Here is a 19287-nt window from a genome sequence, read left to right as displayed (position 1 = left end):
CTGGTATGTTATTTTTAATTTAGACTAATGGAGTGGATATAAAACACTAAAATGTGGGGCTTATTCCGTCATTCCCATCCTGATCAAAACTCCAATATGCCACAAACTGACAACACCTTCACCGTATTTCCCCGTTGCTGCCAGGATTTGAGCCACACTATGCCTTCCCAGACATGAAATCACAGCGGTAGTTATTTATTTATTTATTTCTAATAATGTTTATTGTGTATATTTAAGATACATATATGTTTCTTAAGCATGTTTAAGAAACATATATGTAGTAAAATCTTACTGCGGTGGAGCAAATTAACATCTCCATCATCTCATGTAGTTACCCATTTTTCCTCCTGCAGCAAGAGCAGCTGTAATCTATCATGGAGGCATTTTGACCTCAGAAAATCCGAATTCACCCCTTAGCTACTATCCCTTTCTTCTATTTCTCTGTCAAGAGCTCACACCACATAGTGTTCATAGGTTCTATGAATGAATATGGTTCTATAGTCAAATATGTTTGGGAAACATTAGGTTAAACACAGGTATGAGTCTTTGCTGCAAAACCTCTCAGAGATTTTAATGTGCTCCCCTGCACTGTCAATCTCCAAAGGTAAGATAAAATATCTGATCACAGAACTCCTGTGGTTGTAGCATTACCTGAAATTCACCATGGGAAACATTGACCTAAATCGTAGTAACTGCCCCCAGCTATCCTCTCCATCTTCAGTCTCTCTTGTTTCAATCCGTATTGAATACCACTGTGGGGAAGGATCTCAAAACATTTCCTTGAGCTGGTCCTTGGTGCCCCCACACAGCACACATTACGCCTCATGCCCCGTGCTGGCCCCTCACAGCATGACCAGCAAAGCTCTCCTGACTCAAAAGTGGGAAACCTGTTCCAGCGGCAGCAGCCACACAACCAACAGGGGTGAGTGATCACACGCTATCAGTGGCAAGGAAATCACTGTTTCCAGGGTGTAGGTGGCTTCAGAGGCTACATTTTAAGAGTCGTCGACAGGAATAAATACAAGGACAAGTGAAAAAAGCCTGAATGACCCCCACTTTGGGAGGAAGTGGAAAACTAGGGATCAGGTATGTCTGATGATTGTTTTCCTGATTGTAAATCCTGTGGATTATATCCAGGCCAGCAGATAAGAAATGGGTCATAGCCAGGACTAACAGGAATCACTTGCCCAAATCTTCTGTGCTGGCTTAGATCTACTATCAGCACAGAGACTTTCTCTCCGTAACCACTTTACTTCTTTTGAGAGAAATACAGACACCCTCCCACCTTTGATAACTAAAGCCAGACAATTTCCACAATTGAGTCTTGAAGGCAGCACCAGTTACTTAACATTGCACCCTCAAAGGAAGGGAGATTTTTTTAAATGTTTCTTTTCCTGTTTGTGTAAATGTGCTCTTTTCTTTTAAAGACAGTGTGTCTAAAGATGCTATATATACCACATGAATTACCTAAGAGTCCCTCATTTCCATAGACTTTGACCTAAAATTATTTGACTATATCAGGCCAAAATGTGGTTTGGACCTCAATTATCTAGATAATTAAGTGTGTGGATGGGTTCTTGGTTTCAAGAGCATGGACTGGAATAAAAAGAGCCTGTTTCTTTAAGTAATTTTTACAAAGGTTTTCTAAAGCCCTCTCCTGTTTTGTTGATTTATTTTTCAAAGAGAGAAAGACATGTTGATGAATGACTCGGCCTCTACAGGATCCCAGGAGAGGAAGGAGGGGCTTGTGGGAGAGGGAGGGGTGGGCGGCTTTTTCTTCTGCTTCGAGAAGACTCCAAAGCCCCCTGTCCTTCCTGATTACTCTCCAAGATGCTGCACTTACTGTCTAAATTGACTCCATGCCAAGAAAACCCTTCTTTCGAGCCCTGGAGAGTTCCATGCTGTGGGATAAAAAGTAAACAAGAACAGAAAGGGATGAAGGGTAGGGAAGGAAAGAAAAAGAAAGCAGAAGAAATGAGTATATTTGTAAGTTGGGGAATTTCTGCATCCCCTGCACCACTAGGTTCCATTGAGAGTCAGAAATAAAAGGGACAACACTATGACAAAATGCCTAATCCAGAAAGGTGTCTGCTTTTGGATGGGAGGTGTCCAAGCAGTCTTCCTGCCTCTGGCTTAGAAAATAGCAGACCCTTAATAAGAGAATAGGTAAGGGGATTTGTCCTTAAAATCAACTGGGGACTGGACCAGCCACAACACTGCTTTTTAGGGACTTTTCGGTCCCATAGAAGCCTTTTCTCATGACTGTGTAATCAGAGCTATTAAATCTCTCATTCATGCTAATAGAGAGGATGATGGAGCAATAATATATGACTCAATTAAGCAGACTTTAGGAAGCAACAGGGTACCCAGCAAAATGAGGAAACACCAAAAAGGTTGTTTTTGATAGAGTATAATATTTACTATTTAAAAAAAATAATAATCAGCATGAGAAACTGCAGGACAGTTCTCTGAGTGGCCTTGGATCAACCTCTCTCCTTCCTTTCTTGCTTGTAGTTCTCAAGAATAATTGTAGAATGTGCTGGGAATGCAATATCTTTAGATAAGAGGGGGAGACTGGCTGGAAAAGCCTGAGCTCTGTTTCAATACCCCCCAGAATAGGCTGTCCTTAAATGCTTAAGCCCAGCGTCTCATGTGACCTTAAATTATATAATCCAGGGCAGGCCACCTTTTGGGGGTCACTCTTCTGTTGTGCAAGTGGGGCATGCACAATTGAGAGTCCACTCCAGGCAGATTTCTGAGCCCTGGGGGACTGGTTCACAGTGCATCCTAGGCTGCTGTTGTCCCTTGCTGCCTACTTGTAAGTGATAAATCTGCTTCATACAACTTATTGCATTTGAGTGTTCTGTCTCACTGGACTGAGACAAGCTGGTAATCAGTGCACAGTGAACCTGCTTTACAGAAACTGGAGAGTTTCTTATACTTGTGCAAAAGTTCAGTGTGCTCTGGATCAGTTAGCCATTGCTACAAAAATAGTGTGTAACAAACCATCCCAAAACTCAGTGACTTGAAACATCAATGATCTATAGGTCAGTCCAGTGTTATCTCATCCAGGCTGAACTCAGCCAGGAAGCTCTGCTGCAAGCTGGGGTGGCTGGAGCAGCTCAGCTTCTTACAGGAGGACTGAGAGACGGCCAGGCGGCTCTGCCACACTTGTCTCTACCCTTCCCTGGACCATCAGGCTAGCTCAGGCATGTTTTTTTGGCATTGACAAAAGTTTGGGAGAAAGCAAACCCTAATGTACAAGCACATTTCAAGTCCCTGCCAGAATCTTTTCTGCTAACAACATCTCATTGGACAAAGCAAGTCAGAGGGCCAAACCCAAATTCAAGGGATAGAAAAGTATACTCCCCCTTTGGAGAGACAAATTGCAGTTATATGGCAAAAGGTGCAAATGTAGGAAGGGGTGAAGAATAGGGTCAATAGTCCCATTTATTATAATGTACCATTATTTCTTCAGTTTTTAGGGCCCCAAAGGTCTTCTCTGGACATTATTGGTTCTTCACCAGTTAGTAGCCATATGGTGTTGGAGATGTCTCTTTGGGGCTTAGTTTCCTTACCTGTAAAATAGGAATGATGTTTTCTCTCCCTGTCTCACAGAGTTGGTGTGAAGGCCAAATGAGATAATGCATATCAAAGCTTTTAGAAAGCTATAAAGTATTAAACAGTGCAAGTTATTATTATAATTATTACCAGAGGACCATACTCTTAGTATATACTGGTCTTATGGACTATATATTTTCTGTCACACCTACTCAGTTCTGGTGTCATAGCACAAAAGCAGCTATGGACAATATGTAAACAGTAGGCATGGCTGTATTCTAATACAATTTTATATACAAAATAAAAAAAGGCAGCTGGCCAAAGGGCCATAGTTTACCAATCCTGGTATATTTCCTTGCATTGTAGGAAATAAATACTAGGATGGCTTTTTATTTATCTGAGATGCTTGAGTAAAGACTCCATCAGGAGATTCCCTACCTCCTTTGCTAACTCATCATAAAGTTTAACAACACTCACCATTAAAAGACTCATCATATTACAAAAGTTCCTTGCTCTGTACTTTAAATTCATGTTCTTGTATTCTTCATGGGGAATAGTTTACCTGTTATATATCAGGTAACTTATAAATTATAGGTACTTCATAAATCTGAGTTATTTTAAGACTGACCAAATTTGAGAAGAGAAAGAAAACTTTTGCCATTTTCCCTGGGACATTGGAGGATCATTGGCTTCCACCTTTCCCACTTCATGCCCTTGTATAATACTATTGTGCAGAGACAGCAAGAATAGTGAAAATACGGGTCCTAGGACATATTTTACAGCCCCTGTTAAGGGCATGGTCCCTTCATTTCTCCTAACAGAATACCTGCTGCCACTGAGAACCTTCTACAACCCTCTTTGCTGTTTTCAGAATTGTCTTTAAATTTTCATTCCCTGTCAGCTCGGTGGGGGCGGGGGAGAAGGGGGTTGTGGTGGCAGTGAGAGCTCAGCTGTTCTCCATTACAATCAGGTATAAGCCTGGCTTCAACCAGCACTCTTGAGAGACAAGCATAGAGGGAAGATTTCTCACTTCTAAGCCCTGGAAGATCAGTAGGCCTGCCTTGAAGCCGAAAATAAAGAGAAAAATAAGCTGGGGGGGAATGAAGCATAGCACCTACCCCATGATTTTTACCTGAACTCTTCATTAGACATTCTGCATAATTCACTTTGGAAGGGAACACGGCCATTCAGAAGACTACAGAGGCTGATGTGGCTGATTTGTTTTGCTAGAAACCAAATATCCAGAACTTCCCATAGCATCCAAGCTGAGTCGGGATCCTGAAAGGGGCCTACTGTAAAAAACTTCATTGCCCTAGAATGGTCTTCAACCGAAACAAGGGTTTCAGTAATAAGTAAATTACCTGAAACTGCCTAGCAAGTCAATGCAAGTAATGAGGACATTTTGGGTCACAAACTTTGTTTCTCCCCACTTGGTACATAGTTTGGAGGGCAGGCAGGACCCTGTATTGATTTTGTGCCATCTCATCCTCAGAGCTAGAAAGGCTCTCAGGGTACATTAAACACAATGCAGACAACATGGGTACAACCTTTGCAGTAACCTGGAGCTTTTTAAGGTATGAGCTCCATTTATAGTTGGCAGGTGCCCAGTTTTAAGAGACTGCTCTGAAAAGCAATCCTCTGTAGCACAGACCAGTTTCAAAGAGTTCGTGTTCAAAGGGAAGAACCCCTTTCCTGTGCTCATCTGAGAATGTAGATGTGCTGAGGAACTGCCTCCTGAAAAGCTGGAGCCCTGGATGGAGCATCCACTTCACTAGGGTTAAAATCAGGCCTTACTGCGTGCACAACACCCATCTCCCCGATGACTGAACCAGTCTGGCTAACTAATGCCCTAGCTTTGCATGGTACCTCCTATCCATCCTTCCCTGTTCTCCCACTCATGACTTTCTAACTAAGTGCTGTCTCCCTGCCTCTAGCTCCTCTTTTCCTACAACCCCACCTCACACACTATGCCTTCTTTACCCTTCCTATAGCTTGACTTGAGTTTTCAAAGTCCTGTTTTTCTAAACACATATCTTTTACTGACCCACATGAACCCTATGTTATATTAATAGCAAATGGGGTTACTCACTGCTCCCTAAACTCATCTTACCCTTTCCTATAACTTTTCTCATGACATATTCTCACCTGGAATGTTCTACCCCATCTCTACCTACTAAAATATTTCAAAGTCTACTTTATATACTACTTATTCTAGAAAGACAATCAAAAGTGGTACTCTACAGTCCCTTAAACCCTGGACTTCAAGTGTATTGTGCTTATATTAATCATGTTCTCTCTTATGTATTATAATGAAATGTCTCTTCTGCCTTTTTAGATGAGGGCTATCTTTATCTCTAAACAGTCTTCTTCCTCTCAAAATATAATTCATAATAGATGCTCAGTTAATACTTGTCACCAAATTAAATGATCAAATGTAAGACTTGAGGCTTTAAAGAGTTAATTTACCTTCCTAAGTGTCTAAAACATAACCAGGGAATAGTATGTGTAGGAAGTAGAAAAATATATATATATTTTTTTTTCCCTGTCCCTTGTAAAAAGTAGGAGAGGCATTTTATAGCAGTTTTACTAGATTGATTACCAGGTTATTTACTGAATCAGACCCTGTAAGCCCAAAAGAAGTAAGTTAAGTCTTATTTTCCCATAAAACAATCTTACAAAATTGGTTTCTATTCTTAACCAAGGCCTGGTGCCCAACTTCTTTATATGAATGGTCAGAAGCACAATATTTAATCAATTATAAATGTTACACTTGTACACTATATTTCATAAAGCTTTCTACAGTGTATATAAATCAATTAAACAAGACAACATAGCAGCCTATAAAATAAAATTTTATTTAATACAGCCCATCATAAAGGTCTACTCTATGAAGTTTTCATCTTCTTTAAAACTTCTGATAAAATAAATCAGCAAGTGAAGGTACTTCTTTGACAGGATCATGGTTTCAGAAAAATTTCTTTGAGGACATCGTGTAAGGCATCCTTGGGAAACTTTGTAGGGGATTAAAGACTGCAGTGACTTTTGGAGAAGCTAATGCAGAGATGTATGTTTGGTTGCCCCTATTTCTACCTGACAATTTCCCTGAAGTGAGCATAGCTATTAGCCAGCGAGCTTGTATTTCTCTCAATATGAAAGTAGAAAGCATGCTGCCTTTTGAGTACTTGTCTCATCAGCACTAGCAATTTTCTCCTGTTACCTGATGATAACATACTTGGCCAGGAAGACTGCCCTGCCATTAAAATGGATCCATCCATTTATTCCCTCATGATGGTGTCTTGTTTTTCTCATCTGATAATAAACTTGGCCAAAGTTCCTTCCAATTTAACAGCTAAAGGTCTATGATGCTCACAGCCATGTCCACGTTACCACTCCACAATGCTCAGTCACAAGGCTGCATTTCATAACTGAAGGTAGCAGCCTCCATGTTATTGATCTACCTCTAGCATATAAGCACAGTACCAGGTCCTTCTCCACAGTAACCATGTATATGTCAGAGGTGCTTAACCTTGGCTACACTTTAAAAATATCATTGCCTAGGTATTCCTACACATCTCAGAGCCACTTAAATCAGAAAATGGAAGTAAAATTCAATGGAAATCAAGTAGGTGGGAGGGGGGAGGAGGGGATAGGTAAATTCACACCTAGCGGGTACAATACACACTATTTCAGTGAAGGTCACACTTAAAAACTTTGACTCAAACTGCACAAAAGCCAATTATGTAACCAAAATGTATATACTCCTGTAATAGTCTGAAAAAATAATAAAATAAAATAAAATAAAATAAAATAGTACTTCTAGCTCTTGTAGTTACTTGCAGCTTTAGAATTCCTGTATTTCTGTTTCTCAATTCTTAGCCAGCAATTAAATTTTGTTACAACCACACAGTATGATGCCTTTGCTGGCTTGCTCTGTCACACTTCTGATAGATGCAGGTAACTAATGAAAAAACAAAGAACAAAACAATAGATTGTGCGTCTCTGCTATATCTATCAAACAGGTATAATACTTTAACCAGAGTACATAATTGAGCGTAAGACTTAAAGAAAATCTAATATTTAGATATAATGAGATATGTCTCAATACATTTTATATGTGATAGATCACTGCATAATCTAATTCCGATTTTTCTAGGACATGGCAATTAGAAGGAAACCCCCCTGAATTGGCATGGGTTTCATAATGCCTGTGTGTTTTAGTTCTTCAAGAAAGCTGGATATTCATAGTCTCTGAAGACAGTGTGACCAGCCTATTATTTGTCCAGCATACAGTCTTCTCTCCAAAGATAGTTGAAAAGTGCTTCTCTCCACATGGAGAAGGAAGTTTGAATGGGATGAGAGGAATCGTGGTCCTCTGCTATGGCTATGTGGACTCATAGCTCAGAGTCAATCATTGTTCCACTTTACAAGTGTTCTATGTAAAGCTGTATTGAAAAATTAACATCTGTGTTTCCCACACACCTATCTTTTAAAAAGATATAGGTCTTTTAAAAAAAAGGTTATTCTAGATCAGAGATCATGTTCAGAAATGGCAAGTTTATCAAAAGTAGATGGAAGTCAATGAGAGTAGCTTGGTACTTCCAGTGGTTTAGAGCAAGGATTCTAGAGTCAGAAAGTCTGAATTTCAGTCTCCGACTACTAGGTGTGTGATCTTGGGCAAATGACTTGTCTCTGTGCCTCAGTTTAGTCACCAATAAAAGAGGATATTAGTAATACCTAATAATAGGGTCAGATGACAATTAAAAGGCTTACATTAGGTTCTCAAAAAACTATTTATTATTATATATTATAGTTATTGTTATCATTATAATCCTCCTGGCTACACTTAAAGGGTTGGGAATCTTAGAACATGCATAGAGTCAGAGAAACCACCAACTAAGAGTTGACTGTTAGGCTAACACAGACTAGAGAAATCATGTTACTGCAATAAGCAAACAGAAAAGAATCAACACAATCCTTTTCATGAAAGAAATATTTCTGTGTATGCAGGTCATGTCCACCAATGTCCTGTCAGTATAATTCCTTGTAGTGAAAACCTTTCTATTATGCAGTCCATCTGTGAATGCCTAGTTTCACCTTTCCTCCCAACTTCATTCCCCAGATTAGGGATCGAGCTGAATATCCATTCGAGAAAGCCTGAGATGGCAGCACACAGATGACCTATGGTGTTAAGGCAGAGCAACAGCCAAGGATACAGGTTATTGCAGGTCTGGTCCTCCAGTTTCTGAATCCCTTTATTCTTCATAACTGGGGTTACATGAACACACTGGGTATCTTACACCTATCCTTAGTTCCAGGCATAGGAGAAGTGCAAATCTCTGCAGACTCGCCCTGTAGGACTTGGTCTGAGGTGCTGACCATCTTGCTAATCTAACCCTGGTGATACACCTCCGTTTTGGAAACATAAACTTTTGCTTTATTGCTTTTACCATAGAACCCCTGCTTCTCTGGTCCCTTAATTGGAGTGTTAACCTTGATATTTTGAATGCCCTCCTGGCATGCAGCTTTCTTCCAAGAATTTCATAGCAGGATTCTCTCACATTTTGGTGGCCACTTATCTGTCTGGACTTGTGAATATAGCCCACCCTAATTCCTTGTCACTTCCTTCCCATTTCATATTGGAACCTCCCGTGGCCCTCATGCTGGGCCCACTATTCATTCCCTCAGCTGTGATAGGAAATTCTACAGTCCCCAAACATTATGCTTTGCTGGAGGTATTGACCTCAATCTGTTCCACCTGGTGAGTAGGAGAATGTTGGGTATAGTTCCCTTCCACTGGCTCATCTGATTCCATTGCAAGTGATCGGCTGTGCCCTGCACAGGATATCTGACCAGAGGACCTCAGTGAAAACTATATGCATTTTTTTTCATTCAACTAATACTTAATGTACACTCACTTTGTGCCATTGTAGACACAGGAGATACTGGAAAGAGCAAGAAAAAGTCTCTATTCTCATGAAACTCAAAGAAAACCTGATGTCAACATTTTGTGTGTATTTGATTTTGAATTTTCTGCTAGTGTTGTGTGCTTGCCAACTTGTAGAGATTTTTGCAATGGATACAATCTACTTAATAATATAATGTTTAGTAAATATAGGAATTCACTTTTGCAACCATCCTATATTGTTTATAATGAGCCACTTTATTATTGTAGTTACTAAGCTGAGCTAGCTAGTGTGTGTGGCAGCAGTGAGAAGTTCTGGTTGATTATATTCATTTTGTGTCTGATTCATTTAAATGTCACTCAGTTATGAATATCAAAAGACAGAAATTTGCTCTCTTGTGGTGAAGTGATAGTATGTCTTATTTAAATTAAAAATATTCTATAATAGTTATTTGTTTTAGTTAACCCAATATTATCAGTTTAGCAGACTCGGTATATCAAATGCACCAAAATAATACTGTACCCCACTCACAGAAGAATGAATATGCATGCACATTTATATTGTGTATTATATGGAAATCACTCATGCATTAACATTATCACATTAGAACACAGAAGTCTGCAAGGAACTCATTCAAACTGAACCAACAGACAAAAATCTCAGCTAATGGTTGTATTTTGACAATACCTAACGTAATTGGATTGAAGTTTCAGTATTTCTATCATGAAAGAATATTGAATTTTGTTAAATTTTGTTTTCCCTAACATCAATCAACTATATAATATTAGTTTGCTGGTGGTTCATCTTCTTCAGGATGGAGGTAGTTGTGGTATATCAGCCGGCAGATAATATTTACTCATGTGTTCACTACCTATTGAATGAGTATAGCTATTTTAAATAGAATCTGTACATCATAATTTTTTAAGTGTAGTAAAATACACATAATATGTATTTTACCATTTAACTACTCTTGAGTGTATAGCTAAATGACATTTAAGTACATTCGTGTTGTCATGCTACCATCACCACTATCCACCCACAGAACTCTTTTCAACTTGCCGAACTGAACCTCTGTACCCATTAGACATTAACACTTCATTCTCTCTGACCCCCAACCCCTGGCAACCACCATTCTACTTTCTGTATCTATGCATTTGACTTCACTAGGTACCTCATATAGGTGGAACCATACAGTATTTTCCCTTTTGTAATTGGCTTATTCACTTACCATAATGTCCTCAAAATTCATCAGTGTTGTAGCATGCTTCAGAATGTCCTTTCTTTTTAAGACTGAATAATATTTCATTATATGTATATAGCATATTCTGTTTATTTATCCATTGTTGATGGACACTTAGGTTGCCTCCACCTTTTGGATATTTGGAAAAATGATACTATGAACATGGGTATACAAAGCTCTTTGAGTCTCTGCTTTTAATTGTTTGGGGTATATGCCCAGAAGTGGAATTGGGGCATAATATGGTAAATCTGTTTAATTTTTCTGAAACTCCCATATTGTTTTGCATACCAGCTGTATGGAGCATTTTACATTCTGACCAACAGTGTACAAGAGTTCTAATTTCTCCACATCTGACATCTTCATTAACACTTTTTTTTAGAGTAACCATCCTAGTGAGTTTGAAGTAGTAGCTTATTGTGGATTTGATTTGCATTTTTCTAATGATTAGTCATGTTAAGAGTTTTTCCAACATTTTCTTCTAGAATTCTTATGGTCACATATATTATATTTAAGTCTGTTATCCATCCTGAATTAATTTTTGTGAGTGGTGAGAGGTGCAGATCCTGTTTCAGGCCCCTACAAGTGGCTATCCAATTTTCCCAGCACAATTTATGGAATAGGGATTCTTTACCCCATTGTATGTTTTTGTCTGTTTTGTCAAAGATCAGATGGCAATATGAGGATGGTTTCATATCTGTGTTCTCTGTTCTGATCCATCGGTCTATGTCTCTATTTTTGTCCCAGTACCATGCTGTTTTTGCTACTATAGCCTTGTGGTATAGCTTGAAGTCTGATAAAGTGATGCCTCCCAATTTGTTCTTATTACATAAGGTTGCATTGGCTATTTGGAGTCTTTTCTAGTTTCATATGAAGCATAGAACTATTTTTTCTAAGTCTGCAAAAAATGGTGTTGGTATTTTAATGGGGATTGCATTAAATCTACAAATCATTTTGGATAGTATAAATATCTTAACAATGTTGAGTCTGCTGATCCATGAGCATGATATGTATTTCCACCTGTTCACATCCTCTGCAATTTCTTTTCCCAGTATTTCATAGTTCTCCCTATAGAGGTTTTTCACCTCCTTAGTTAAATATATTCCTACTTATTCTATTTTCTTTGTAGCTATTCTGAAAGTTATTATGTCTTTGATTTGATTCTCAGGTTAACTATTATTGACATATATGAAAGCTACTGATTTGTGTACATTGATTTTGTACCCTGAAACTTTGTTGAATTTATTCATCAGTTCCAAGAATCTCTTGGTTGAATCTTTGGGGTTTTCTAGATATAAAAAATATATATTGCCACCAAAGAGCAATGGTTTGACATCTTCTTTTTCCATTTGTAAAGCCTTGATTTCCTTCTGTTCTTTGATTGCTTGGGCTTGTACATCCAGCACTATGTTGAATAGAAGTCGTGATAGTGAACAACCATGCCCGGTTCCAGTTTTGCGAGGGAATGCTTTTAATTTTTCCCTGTTCAGTATAATGTTGACTATCAGTTTATCACATATGGCTTTTATAATTTATAATTTATTGCCCCATCTATGCCTAATTTATTAAGCATTCTTATCATAAAAAGGTGCTGAATTTTGTCAAATGCTTTTTCTGCATCTATTGAGAAGATCATATGATCTTTGGTTTTGCTTCTATTTATGTGGTAAATTACATTATAGATTTGCATATGTTGAATAATTCTTGCATTTCTGTGATGAAGCCCACTTGGTGAATTATTTTTTTGATATTCAGCTGAATTCAATTTGCTAAGATTTTATTGAGAATTTTTGCATCTATATTCATAGGGAATATTTGTCTCCAATTTTCTTTTTTCTTTTTTTTTTTTGTTGTGTCCTTTTCTGGCTTGGGTATCAAGATAATATTGCCTTCATAAAATGATTTGAAGAGGATTTCTTCCTTCTAAATATTAAAAAATAATTTCTATAGGTACCATTTCTTCTTTCTAGGTTTGGTAAAATTCAGGTGTGAAACCATCTGGTCTGGGGCTTATTTTTGTTGGAAGATTTTTTTATTGCTGCTTTAATTTCAGTTCTTGATATTGGTCTGTTCAGGAGTTCTCTTTCTGATTGTGTCTAGGGAGGTTGTGTATTTCCAATAATTTGTCCATTTCCTCCATGTTTTCAGGCTTATGAGCATAAAGATTTTTATAGTATTCAGAGATGATGTTTTGTATTTCCATGCTATCAGATGTGATTTCTCCATTTTCATTCCATTTGAGCTTACTAGAGTTCTTTCGTTTCCGTTTCTGGTTAATCTAGCAAGAGCTCTGTAGATTTTGTTTATCTTTTCAGAGAACCAACTTTTTGTTTCATTAATCTTCTGTATAATTCTTTTGTTATTCATTTCATTTAGTTCTGCTGTGATCTTGGTTATTTATTTTCTTCTGCTCAGTTTGGGATTGGTTTGTTCTTCCTTTTCCAGTTTCTTGATATAATCCATTATATTGTTGATTTTTGATCTCTCTGTCTTTTGGATGCGGGCCTTTAAGACTATGAGTTTTCTTCTCAGGACTGCTTTTCCTGTATCCCACAGATTTTGAGAACTTGTGCCTCCATTACACTTAGTTCAAAGAACCTTTTGGTTTCCATCTTTATCCCTCCTTGACCCAACTATCATTCAGCAAAAGGTGATTTCGTTTCCATGACTTTGTGCAGAGATGAGTGTTTCTGTTGGAATTGATTTCTTATTTTATTCTACTGTGGTCTGAGAAGATACATGGTATAATTTCTATTTTTTTAATTTGTTGAGATGTTTTTTGGCTTTGGATGTGATAAATCTTAAAGTATGTTCCATGGGCTGATAAGAAGAATGTATATTCAGTAGTTTTTAGGTAAAGTGCTCTGTAAATGTCTGTTAGGCCCATTTATTCTAGAGTTCTGTTTAAGTCCATTGTTTCTTTGCTTATTTTCTGTCTGAAGGATTTGTCCAGTTCTGTCAGTGGGATATTGAAGTCCCCAACTATTACAGCACTGTTGTTGATGATTTTGTTTAGATTGCATAGGATTTGGTTTATGAATCTGGGTGCTCCTGTGTTAGGTGCATAAATATTTAGGATTGTTAAGTCCTTGTTGAATTGTTGCCTTCACCGTTATATAGTAATAATATTTGTCTTTCTTTACTTTTGTTGATTTGAAGTCTATGTTATCTGATATGAGAATGGCTATACCAGCTTTCTTTTGGTTTCCATTTACATGGAATATTGTTTTCTGTCCTTTCACCTTAGGTCTAAATTAGTTCTTGTGGACTAGATGTGTTTCCTGTTATAACAGTTACTTGGCTTGAATTTTTTTTTTTTTTTTCCACTCAGCCAGCCTATTTCTCTTGAGGCTATTTCTTTTGCCATTGACATTTATTGAAAGAATTGTTAAGTGAGGTGGATTTCTGTTAATCCTTTTGGGTAGACCCTTATTGCTTTGGTTTACTTCTTGAGCCATTGTGGTATCTGGGCTCTGAATGGTAGCTTTTGGTTGATTTTACTCTGGTGGATGTCTATTGTGCTGATCAGTGTATTAAGGTTGGTGAAAAGTAATTATAGCTTTAGCTCATGAATTTTAAATCATTATATGCAGGCTAAAACACATATTTATTAATCAAATAGGGACCATTATATTCAACACATTTTTGCCAATGATAAATAAGTTTGTTTATTCCTGTAGCATAAAAATCTGTGCTTCAGGGTTCAACAAACTCTCAGAAAGCATTTTCTGCATCCTGTTGGTTGTGGAAGCATTTTCCCTGCAAAAAGTTGTCAAGATGCTTGAAGAAGTGGTAGTCGGTTGGCAAGAGGTTGGATGAATATGGCACATGAGGCAAAACTTCGTAGCCCAATTTATTCAACTTTTGAAGTATCGGTTGTATGACATGCAGGGGGGTATTGTTGTGGAGAAGAAATTGGGCCCTTTCTGCTGACCAATGCCAGCTGTAGGCATTACACTTTTCAGTGTATCTCATCAATTTGCTGAGCATACTTCTCAGATGCACTGGTCTCACCAGAATTGAGAAAGCTCCAGTGGATAAGACTGGCAGTAGACCACCAAACAGTGACCATGACCTTTTTTTGGTGCAAGTTTGGCTTTGGGTAGTGCTTTGGAGGCTTCTTCTTGGTCAGCCACTTAGCTGGTGAACACCAATTGTAGTATAAAATCCACTTTTCATCAATGTCACAATCCAATTGAGAAATGGTTCATTGTTGTTACATACAACAAGAGAAGATGACACTTCAAAATGATGATTTTTTTTTATTTTTGGCAGTTCATAGGCACCCACTTATCGAGCTTTTTTACGTTTCCAATTTGCTTCAAATGCTGAATGACCATAGAATGGTCAATGGTGAGTTCTTCAGCAACTTCTTCTGTAGTTGTGAGAGGATCAGCTTTCATGATTGCTCCCAATTTGTTGTTGTCAACTTCCACTGGCTGGCCACTGCACTCCTTATCTTAGGCTCTCATCTCCTTTGCAAAACTTTTTGAATGACCTCTTCACTGTATGTTCATTAGCAGTTCCTGGGCCAAATGCATTATTGATGTTGTGAGTTGTCTCCTCTGTTTTACTATCTATTTTGAACTCAAATAAGAAAATCTCTCAAATTTGCTTTTTTGTCTAACATCATGTCCATTGTCTAAAATAAATATAAAATGCACAGCAAGTAATGTCAATACCAAAAACACAAAAAGTGAGAGAGGCACATTAAAATGATGTATAACCTAGTCACATTTATTTTAGAATGTATTCCAATATCAAATGGCAAAATTCAATAATTTTCTAAAACTGCAATTACTTTTGCACCAATCTAATATAATGCAGGTGTGAACACTTCCTGCAGGGCAGGTCTGGTCTTTGCAAATTCCCTCAGCAATTGTTTGTATGAGAAAGTCTATTTCTCCCTCATATAAGAAACTTACCTTTGCAGGATACAAAATTCTAGGCTGGCCATTATTCTGTTTTAGAGGACTGAGGGTGGGTCTGCAGTTCCTTCTGGCCTCTAAGGTCTCAGTGAGAAGTCTGCAGTTAGTCTGACAGGTTTTCCTTTATAAGTTACCTGCTGTTTTTGCCTTATTGCTCATGGGAGTGCCTCTTTTGTGTTTACTTTGGCCAGCCTAATGACTATGTGTCATGGTGATTGCCTCTTTATAATGCATCTCCCAGGGGTTCTGTGTGCTTGTTATACCTGAATATCCAGATTTCTAGCAAGGCCAGGGAAATTTTCCTCAATTATTCCCTCAAATAAATTATCCAAGCCTTGTGTATTTTCTTCTTCTCCCTCAGGGATGCATATGATTCTTATGTTTGGCCTCTTTACATAATCCCACATTTCTTGTGGGCTTTGTTCATTCCTCTTATTTCTCTGTTATTTCTCTCTTCTTTCTCTTCAACTGATTTATTTAACTCATATGTGTTATCTTCAAGCTCTGAGATTCTTTCTTCTGCCTGATCTAGCCTATTCTTAAGGCATTCTACTGTGTTTTCTAATTCTTTGAATGAATTTTTTATTTCCAGAATTTCTGTTTGGTTTTTCTTTAATATTTTGAAATCTTTAGAGAATTTTTCATTTATTTTCTGCATTTTTTGTGGCTTCTTTGTGTTTGCTTTCTATTTTCTCCTGTATTTCATTGAGCTTTTTTATAATCCATATTTGAAATTCTTCATCTGTTATTTTAACCATTTCATTTAGGCTAGCATCCATTAGTAAGGCATTATTGATTTCTTTTGGGATGTCCTTTTACTCTGATTTTCATGTTTGCAAAGTTCTTTCACTGATTCTTTCTCATCTGGCCTCTTAATCAAGAGCTGGGGGTTCTAGGGCTGGCTTATAGCCCTGTCTCTGAGTCCCCAAAGATCAATCTCTGACCATGCCAGGGAGAGAAATGCTGGTCCTATGTTGCCTTTGGTGTGTTTTATCAGGTTTGATGAACTTCTCAGTTTACCTCTGACCTGTTGTATTTACCTCTTCCTAATGGAATGTAGTGAGTTTGGTCCCCAGCTTCATCTCTGAGCTGGTAGATTGTACTTGTGGGTATGAATCCACAGCTCCCTAATTGTTTGAGTTGGAATGCACTATGTTTAGCTATGGGGTTATTCTCCTTGTCATTGATTGTAGTTTGTATGGAGGGGCCAGCTGCCAAGGTAATCATTTGTACCTGTGGTAAGCTCTTGTCGCCCAGATAGGGCACATGAATGCCCCAGGCTTTAGGAGGGACCCTGTAGCTCCCAGAGGATTACTTGGTCCCTACTCCCCCTGAGATGGGGGGACAGGCAAGACAGATCATCGCTTGAATGTGAGAGCCTGGGGGGCTTTGCTAAGTCTCAGTGGGGCTCAGAGGTTGCTTATACAGCTGCTAGTGGGGGCCACTAGCAGCTGTATATGGATTTCAGGGCAATCTCTCTGAGCCCAGAGAGCTGCTCCTGAGGGGAGGAGCCTAATTGTGTGATTGCTAAGGCCCAGAGCCAGGCTTTTCCTGTCTCTGTCTACTAGCCTGGTTTCTCTGCAGGGTGAGTCATGTGCCCTCCCTATTTCTCCCTAGAACTCCACAGCATTCTCATCTCTGATAAGTCCATCTGTGTCCTCTCTCTGCTTGAGAATGGCTCTTGAGCTACTCCACAGTTCGTGTGTCTGACCCACTGGCCTGTATCTCCATGTGATGCTGATGGTTTGGGGATCTCCAATTGTGCACCCCTGTTCCATCACCAGCTCCCTCTCTATCCACAGAAGTCTCTTCCAGGGGCATGCTTATAATCAATCAAAGGCCAGACATGAAAATGGGATCTTCAAAAAGTAGGCTTTCCTATAAAGAATTTGATAAAGCAATAAGTGTTTATCAAATGCAACAGCAATCTCTATACTATATTAGCAGCTGAGGGTTACAGAGAAGCCTACCTGCTCCCTCCTCTTGAAGAATTTTGGCATCTCTTTAACAGAACTGTCTAACTTTCTGCAATAATTAAAATGTTTTATGTATGTTCTAATATGGGAGACACGAGTCACATGTAGCAATTTAAATTTAAATTCAAACAAATTTAAATTAAATTAAATTAGAAAATCACTTCCTCAGGCATGCTAGCCACATTTCAAGTGCTTTCTGGCCATGTGTGGCTCATGGCTACTATGTTAAACAGCACAAATATAGAACATTTCCCTCATCATAGAAAGTAGTATTGGACAGTACTGCTCTAGATAATGTCAGAAGAGGAGGAAAGCAAAATGTCCTTATTTTTAAGAAATGTTAATTGTATAGGCTTTGTTAAACAAAATCTTAAGTAACTGTGAAAAGATAAAACATTGGAAAAGACTATTTAAAGATGAATCTTATCAACTGAAGGCAAACTATATATACTTAAAAACATACCTATAACCAGATGGATCCTTGATCTTAATTTGGCTTCAAATTCATGTATGATTATAATAATGTTAAGCAATGTCTTTAGCAATTGAGAGTAAAGTGTAAAGCACAAAAAAGTTTTCATTTAAAAAATTTTCTGTGAAAAGCAGTTAAATCCATTACATTCTTGACTTCATAGTCAAAGACGATCAGTGTGGGTTGATGTAGTAGACTCTCAGGGAAAAAAAGAAATTTAGGATAGCAGAGACACCATTGAGGAGAATTATTTTGCTCCAGCAAACTTCATGCTGAGATTTATTTCTTCTTCTTGGTAATGCATAACAAAGAAAGTCGAGTGTGGGCTTGTATCAGTGGGACCATTTAAGCTGATGCATTAGAAGACTAGCAGCAGCTTTCACCTCATTCTAGCTGTGGGCCTATTGATGTTCTCATTAAGAACTAATATTCTCAGTGATTTGAAACTCATCATAAATATTTAAGTGATATTACTTCTAAAATGAGAGCTTCTTCCCTGCCCTTCATTCATGAAAAGGCCTCAACCCATTTGCACTGTGTTTCCAAAGAGGAGCATAACAGGTGTACTCACAAAGATGGGCCCTCAATGTTCACGTAGATCTGATACTTGCTCCATGAAAATGAAACACAGTAATTGTGCAGAGTACATGTGCCTTTAATTATTTTGTCTTTGTACCTAAGTGAAGGATTTATGGATTTGGAGTTGCCTTTTTTGCTACCATCTTCAGAACTCTGATCTTCAATGACTTAGCTTGGAAAACACACACCAAGGCAATTTATTTTCTGAAAATTGGCTTCTTCACACATGAAATAATCTAATAACAATGAAAATGATCATGTTAATTTAAGGAAGGAAATTCACTGAGCAAAGCCACACTAAGACACAGCATTATTTTAATCTATTCAGAATTTGTGAATTTAGCAGACTACATTCTGGCTTCTGGAATGCTAGGTCTGATTGGAACATACTAACTAGGTGAGCACGACCCACTTCAAGAAAGAAGATCTCTTCTCTGATCATAAGGCTAGCCAACAGGCTGGCACAATGCCTAGTTCCAAATGGCTGCTTTCCATTTTCCTCATTCAAACTCCTCCTTTCCCTGGTATTTTTCGGGGTTTTGTTTTGGTTTGGTTTTTCTTTCTTTTAAAAAAATTTTTGACATAATCCAGAAACAGCCCTCTTAACAGCCTCTTATGCTTTCTTCTATCC

The sequence above is a fragment of the Lemur catta genome, chromosome 1 (assembly GCF_020740605.2).
Source record: "Lemur catta isolate mLemCat1 chromosome 1, mLemCat1.pri, whole genome shotgun sequence".
Classification (NCBI taxonomy): Eukaryota; Metazoa; Chordata; class Mammalia; order Primates; family Lemuridae; genus Lemur; species Lemur catta.
Note: the sequence above shows the minus strand (reverse complement) of the source record.